Below are 8,074 nucleotides of genomic sequence, written 5' to 3' on the forward strand. Positions count from 1 at the left end.
TCAGTCATCTCATCTATAAAATGGGGATTAAAAAAGATAATAAACCAACCTTGTAGAAATTAGATGAGATACTACACAAAGTGGCTAGTACAATGCCTGGCCCATATAAAGTTGTTTACTGCTTTACTCTGGGTTCTACAAGAAGAATTAGGGACCTGTGACAAGGCAATAAAACCTAAGGGACAAATGAGAGCAGAAATAAAAAGCTACGGGGGTTCAAGGGCAACAGAGACTACTGAGCAGATGTCACAAGAGGTAGTCACAGGGAAAGGCAAAGTCTCTAGCAGGTAGGAAGCAAGCCCTAGGCTCACCAACACACTTCCACACACTCCATAGTGCCTTGAGTCCTTTTACAGCCTTCCTGGCTCATTCCAGTGCTCCTGAGCTCACTGGCAGCTGAGCCTCCTGCTCACAGCCCCTCCCCATCACAGATCCCAGAGTCCGAATCTGCAGGGGAGGGAAAGGGAACACCGAAACCTTCCATTCCTTCCCTTTCTCTTATCTGTCTTGTCCTCTCTGCCTATGGAGTGGGTTCTCCGGACAGCAGGAGAGGGAAGAAGGGCCAGCGGAGGGGAGGGAGTTGCAGCCCCACCCCAACACACATACACATGCGCACCCAGGCCTGGGCCACACTGCTTACTGACCACAATCTCATTCCTTTGTGAAGGGAAGAAGGCTGAGGGTTCCCTGACCCATGAGATAAAAATCGACCAGCAGTCAAAAGAAGGTGTCTCACATCCAGCTAAGACTGTCAGGAGCCACAGAACTGGCAAGATGGAAGTGTCCTTGTCTATGGGACAGAGCCTGATCCAGGGCATCCCACAATCAATCCCTCAGCACAGACTTATTGAATGCCTTCTCTGGCCCCAGCACAGTGCCAAAGGCTCTGGGGAATACAGCAAGACTTGCACTGCCCTGGAAGCATTTATAGAGTCAGGCGTGTAGCTATGAGAAGATACTGAAAAAACCAAAGGCACAGTGAGAGAAAGGAAGAGTTGGTACCACTGACTTTCAGGAGTGCAGTCGGAGAGGACTTGCTAGGGGTAGGATTCAAGCTGGAGCTGGAAGGATGGGTAGAATTGGCTGAGCACAGAGGAGGACACTCCAAGCAAGCAAACAGCAGAGGCAAGAGCACAGTGGTTAGAAAGGTCTCAGGAGGCTGGGCACAGTGGCTCATGCCTGTAATCCCAGCACTCTGGGAGGCAGAGGCGGGCAGATCACCTGAGGTTGGCAGTTCCAGACCAGCCTGACCAACATGGTGAAACCCCGTCTCTGCAAAAAATACAAAAAAACTTATCCAGGTGTGGTGGCGCACACCTGTAGTTCCAGCTACTCGGGAGGCTGAAGCAGGAGCATCACTTGAACCTGGGAGGCAGAGGTTGCAGTGAGTCGAGATCCCACCACTGCACTCCAGCCTGGGCAACGGAGCGAGACCCTGCCTCAAAAAAAGAGAAAGTTCTCAGGAAAGGAACAATCCAGTGGGTGGGAGGAGCCAAGGGCACAGGTTGGGGAAGAACTAGAGGGTCCAGTTGGGGTGCTCAAGTGGAGAACTAAGCCTTGCAGTCTTCAGACTCACACACCAGGAGCCACTGAAGGTTTTTGAACAGGCAAGTGTCATGATGAGAATAATGTTTTAGGAAGATTGATCTGATAACTGTGTGAGGGATAGAGACCAGGGGCCAATTAGGAGGCGATTTTAACAGTCCCAGGCGGAGGTAATGAGGGCCCAACAGGGAGTGGCAGTGGGTGTGGACAGAGGAAGAGGGTTGTTAGAAGCAGTGTTAAGGATGAATCAGCATGATGCTGGAACACAGGAAAAGTCGCCAGGCCAAGACAAAGTGACGAGCCTAGCGGCTCAGCTTTTGTCCTTGGAAAAATAATAATTAAAGTAGCCAACTTTACGGCTAGATACATGTTAATACTCCTTCAATTTCTGTAATAACTCGATGGCTATTATTAGGTACTATTAATAGCCTCATTTTCAAATGAGAGAGGAGAGGCAAGAGAAGTGATTCAATCGCCCAAGGTCATATTTTAAGTGGCAGAATCTGGATTCAAACTCGGGCAGTCAGGATCCAGCAACCCTCACTGGTCAGTTCTGTGCCTTGTATCAACAAGTGGTGGCTTTCCAGGCCCACACATGTTCACATTCCCCTTCAGAATACCTGAGATACCCTCTTCCTCCCTTCCCTGTCCAGCAACAGTGTGAAAATATCATGAGAATCAAAATAATTTTTTTTTTTTGAGACGCTCTCACTCTGTCACCCAGGTTGGAGTTCAGTGGTGCAATCATAGCTCACTGTGGCCTTGACTTCCTGGGCTCAAGTCATCCTTGGCCCTCAGCCTCCCTAGTTGCTGAGACTACAGGCCTGCACCTGGCTTATTTATTTACTTAACAGAGATGAGGCCTCCATTATGTTACCCAGGCTGGTCTTGAACTCCTAGCCTCAAGCCATCCTCCTGCCTCACCCTGACGAAGTGCTGGGATTACAGCTCCGAGCCACTGTGCCCAGCCTGAAATTGCTTTTAAAATCTTTACTGTGACCCAGGCGCGGTGGCTCAAGCCTGTAATCCCAGCACTTTGGGAGGCCGAGGCAGGCAGATCACGAGGTCAGGAGATCGAGACCATCCTGGCTAACACAGTGAAACCCTGTCTCTACTGAAAATACAAAAAAATTAGCCGGGCGTGGTAGCGGGCACCTGTAGTCTCAGCTACTTGGGAGGCTGAGTCAGGAGAATGGCCTGAAACCACGAGGCGGAGTTTGCAGTGAGCCGAGATAGTGCCACTGCACCCCAGCCTGGGCAACAGAGCGAGACTCTGTCTCAAAAACGATGTAAAAAAAAAAAAAAAAAAAACTTTACTGTAGACCTTGTTTTATTTTTTATTCTAAAAAAATTAAGCATATCCTGAGAGTGACCTTCTTTTTTTTGAAACAGAGTCTCACTCTGTCGCCCAGGCTGGAGTGCTAGAGTGCAGTGGCGCAATCTCAGCTTACCACAAGCTCTGCCTCCCAGGTTCAAGTGATTCTCCTGCCTCAGCCTCCCAAGTAGCTGAGATTACAGGCACCCACCACCACACCCAGCTAATTTTTGTATTTTTAGTAGAGACAAGGTTTCACCATGTTGGCCAGGCTGGTCTCGAACTCTCGACCTCGGGTGATCCACCCCCCCCCCGCCCCCAGTCTCCCAAAGTGCTGGGATTGCAGGTGTGAGCCACGACGCCCAGCCAAGCACTTTATCTTTTATTTAAAAGATAAATAAAATATTTACTGTGGACTTTGTGTGGCGTAACCTTTGGAGTTCAAGTCTAGAGCCTAGAAAGGATTCTATCAGGTGCCCAGCTTGGTGCCCAGCTAAGTGCCCTGGGCCTGGGTCATGCATGGGCTTTCCCAGCCCCTGCCTCCCTCCTACTGGCAGGTTGACCCCTCACCAACATTCCCTCCACACTCCAGATCCCAGAGTCCCAGCCTGGAACGAGCACAGTAGTCTGGGAATGGAGACCAGCAGGAATTTAAATAAACCATCTGATCCCAAAGAATGAACAGGGCTGTTGGGGCAGGCTGGGTGGGACTGGGCTAGGAGGGAAGAAATGCATACTGCACTCAGGGCCATTGATTTCTCTAATTGATTTCGGTCAGTGTTCTCAGTGCTTCATCATTCTCTTTAGAGGTAGGCACCAGCAGGAGGTGGAGCTCTGGCTTTACCCAGCCTCTCCCCAGGGCCTCACAGACCTCTCTGCAGCCCCACCCATCCCAGGGAGTCCTACAAGCCCCAGGGTAGCCCATTAGAGAGGGAGGAACTTGCAGCTGCTGCAGCTCCCATGGGGGTTGGAAAGAGTGGGCAGAGCGGGGAAGCAGATGGGAAGTTGCTCCGACAGGAAGCCATCAAGACCACCTTATGTGACTATTGTACTTCCCGGCTGTACAAAGCATCTTCCACATCCATGATCTCGAAGTCCTTACAACATTCCTGGGAGGGAGGCGTGAGAGAATTAGTTTCCCTTCTCAGGGAACAAACTCAAACACACTGTCTTTTTCTTTTTTTTTAATTTGAGACGGAGTCTCAGTCTGTCACCTAGGATGGAGTGCAGTGGCACCATTTGAGTTCACTGCAACCTCCACCTCCCAGGTTCAAGCAATTCTCATGCCTCAGCATCCCGAGTAGGTGGAATTATAGGCATGTGCCACCTTGCCTGGCTAATTTTTGTGTTTTTAGCAGAGTCAGGGTTTCACCATGTTGGCTAGGCTGGTCTCGAACTCTCAACCTCAGGTGATCCACCCACCTCAGCCTCCCAAAGTGCTGGGAGTACAGGCGTGAGCCATCGCACCCAGCCTTGGGGAGCAAACTCACTGTTGAAGACCACTCATGATATGGCCAAGGTTAAAACATAGCCAGCAAGTGGCAGTGCTAAGGACTTGTCCAGTGGGCTTTCCAATTCCAACTCGGCCTCTCTCACAGGACAGAAATCAGGCATCCACCTACTACAGGCCCAGGCTTCTCTGCTGCTTTGTCCCGCAATAGGGGATCATGGAGGGCAGGGAAAAAGCACTCAAGTCATCTGGTATCGTCTTTGTGTCATCCAAGACAGACCTGGGAAGGGTTGTTTCTCTGAATTCCTGTTTCACCAGAAATCCCAGACTTCCCAAGAAAACTGTGAAACCTCATTCCTCACCTTCCCCCTTCACAGCTGCCTGATGGCAGCAGGAGCTGAGCTAGTAAACCACCCTTCTGTTTAGCTATCCTAAGCCTAAAATATCCTAGCTGGGTATCTGGTCTGCCCCTGCTGCCCCAGTGACACTGCACTCCCTCTGTAGTTGGCACCATACTGGCTACGCCCCAGCCTTGTCCTGAAGTTGGTGCTGTGTTTGCAGAAGAAAACTGCCTGGAGAAACCTCACAGCTTCTTTTCTGGGCACACACACCCACCACATCTCTTAAGACACTGGCCATCTGCCAGGTTACCCAAGGTCAAGGCAGAATCAAGGAAGAGGGGCAATGACTCCTCCTGCCAAGCCTTGGGGAGCCAGCTCCTGCTGCCTGACGCCCCCTGCAGAGAGCTCTCAGACCCAACAGCTCCCACAGACAGTATCTATTTAGCCAAGGGCTAGGTCTGAGCTGGACTGCCACTCAAAAGGCACAGGTCCGACTGCAGGACACAGAGGGCGGCTCCCAAGGGGCTTTGGCTAGAAAACAGAGACAAGTATCTCTCTCTGAGGACACATGCCTTCCCTGGGCCCAACCCAGAGTTTGGCCAGATGAGCACATTTAGCTGTATGCCTACCCCCTCACCTTGACTTTCATTCTGGAAACTTCTTTTCCCATCATCTAGAATTTTGTCTCCTTCCCCGCACTGTCCCCATGCACTCCTGCTTTCCTGCTATCCTCTCTTTCCAGAATAGGAAACCCCAGCTGGTGGAGCAATGTTTAACCTCAAAGAATGAATTGCTAATGGTAGAATTTTAGTCATCACCTGCTGTAGGTTGGAAGGAGCCCTCCATGACAACAATAATAAACTACCAGCAAGTGCACAGCTTTCAACAGCCTTTGGTGCTTTTTTCTGCAAGTTTGCCTCCCTTGGGCCTCCCAAGAGCTCTCTGAAGTCAGTGTCTCTCACATGGGAAGACATATAGTCCAGGCATCAAGTGATCTGTCCCACTAAGTGACAGGGATCACATAGTCATGAAGTTGCTGGTCTAGGACTGGACCAAGGTGTCCTAACCCCAAATCCCCTATTTGTGAGTGATCTTTTGCTTAAATGCTTCAGTAAAATAAAATAAAATACTTTTTAATTTTAAGAACAAAGACAATTTCATATAAACATCTCCAGTGACAGGATCTTGTTTGACTCAGGGGCCGCATTCTATAGTCACAGATAACTCGGACAACTGAGTGGCTCTTCTCCTTCTCCTCTTTCTTTTTTTGTGACAGGGTCTCACTTTGTCATCCAGGCTGGATTGCAGTGGTGCCATCATAGTTCACTGCAGCTTCAACCTCCCCAGGCTCAGGTGATCCTCCTGCCTCAGCCTCTTGTCTCTACAAAAGATACAAAAATTAGTTAAGCATGGAGGTGCACGCCTGGGACTACAGGCGCCCAACTAATTTTTGTACCTTTTGTAGAGATGGGGTTTCACCATGTTGCCCAGGCTGGTGAGTGGTTTTTCCTTATGCCAATATGGAATTTGCCTTTCCATAACTCCCATGTCCACAAGGATCCAGTTTATGGGGAGGATCCCGGAAGTCACTCGGACTGCAGTGGCCTTTGGGCAGAAAGCAGCATGTCTGCCCCTGAAGTGCTGGCTGTTGTGGATGCTGTTTGCTTTCAACGGCAGCAGGCTGCTCCTTGCCATAACGAGCAGCTACAATTCCCCCTCCTACTCCCCAGCATAAGTCACATAGTCACCATCACGTCCAGTCCACACAGTGGGCTCCAGGATGGGACATTCCCAGGGGTACAGGCACCTGCTGCCTCCCCACTACAAAACAGGTGAGTCCCTCCTCCCTGGGAGGGGAGGGGCAGGCTGGGCTAGGCGTTCTGCCCTCCTCCCGGCAATGAAGCCCAGGATTCTGCCATCTTCCCTTGCCCTGGGATGGGCCCGGCCTTTCATATTCTTCCTACCTGACTCCTGGAAGAACATCCCACCCGGTATTATAGAAAGAGGCTTGGACAAGGATTTGAGTTCTAGCTTTAACCCGGACTTGCTGCCAGCCCAGAAAAGAGTTCAGCACAGTCTGGGGTAGCACAGTGCCCATGATCAGCCCTTAGGAAGGATTTCCTAGTGGAAAGGAAGAAAAGGGAAGCAAGGGATGGAGGGAGAGAGGGAGGGAGGGATGTGTGTACCACTGAATCTCAGTGCTCTCCTCAGCTCTGCTCCAACCTAACTCCCCAAATTCATCTTCCATCCAGTTCACCTCATGGAATGAGCCAGCAAGGTACACTTGGATTCAGCTACCAGCTCTGCCACCAGCTGACCATGTGATTTTAGTTCCTTTAGGATAACAGTCCTCTACCCTGCCCTTGTCACAAGGGACAAGGATGATCAAATGAGACACTGAATATGACTATGCTTTGAAATGTAAGCGATGCCCTGCAGATGTAAGAACCTGTTGACTTTTCCAGGCAGCCCACATCCCATGGTGAGTTCTGGGGACCACCCTTTGCTATCTGTTTCAGGATGAGTACTCCCTGGCCACTGTACTACTTGGGACAGCTTTTGCTACTCCAGTGACTTGGGACTTCTTTGTAAAAAGGATCTTTCCCTTTTCACAAGTAAGAATACTGAGGCCTCCAGGTCCTGCTGTGTATGCTTCTCTCAGCTCTTCTTGCATCCTGTTGAAATCTCCCATTCTTATCTGTACTCTTCACTCAACTCGGAGCTCTGTTCGAACAGGACCTATATCCTCTTCATCACCATAGCCTTAGGGGCTGGCCCGTGATAACTGCCAAATGAGTGTAGAATGAATGAATGGGCAAATGATGCCTCTAACCCAATATAACCTTAGCACAGGGGCTGAGTCCCAGGATCACTAGCCTGTTTCAAACCACTTATCTACTTGTTTGGGACTCACTAGGGTCTAACTGACCCACATAATAAAGATTCTCTTTCCTCCCGTTTCGTTCTCTTTAGGGAAAATTGATCAACCTGACCAGAGGATTCTTTTTTTTCTTTTTTTTTTTTTTTTTTTTTTTTTGAGACAGAGTCTCACTCTGTCACCCAGGCGGGAGTGCAGTGGCACGATCGCGGCTCACCGCGAGCTCCACCTCCTGGGTTCACACCATTCTCCTGCCTCAGCCTCCTGAGTAGCTGGGACTACAAGCACCCGCCACCATGCCCAGCTAAATTTTTTGTATTTTTAGTAGAGACAGGATTTCACCGTTTTAGCCAGGATGGTCTCAATCTCCTGACCTCATGATCCACCTGCCTCAGCCTCCCAAAGTGCTGGGATTACAGGTATGAGCCACTGCACCCAGCCCTGACCACAGGATTGTTTAACCATTTAAGTTATTTTAATTCAAGCTAGATTGACTTATGCTCTTGACTTTAAAGTCTAATTCTCTTCTTGTGATAGTTTGCTAA

The sequence above is a fragment of the Piliocolobus tephrosceles genome, chromosome 7 (assembly GCF_002776525.5).
Source record: "Piliocolobus tephrosceles isolate RC106 chromosome 7, ASM277652v3, whole genome shotgun sequence".
Classification (NCBI taxonomy): domain Eukaryota; kingdom Metazoa; phylum Chordata; class Mammalia; order Primates; family Cercopithecidae; genus Piliocolobus; species Piliocolobus tephrosceles.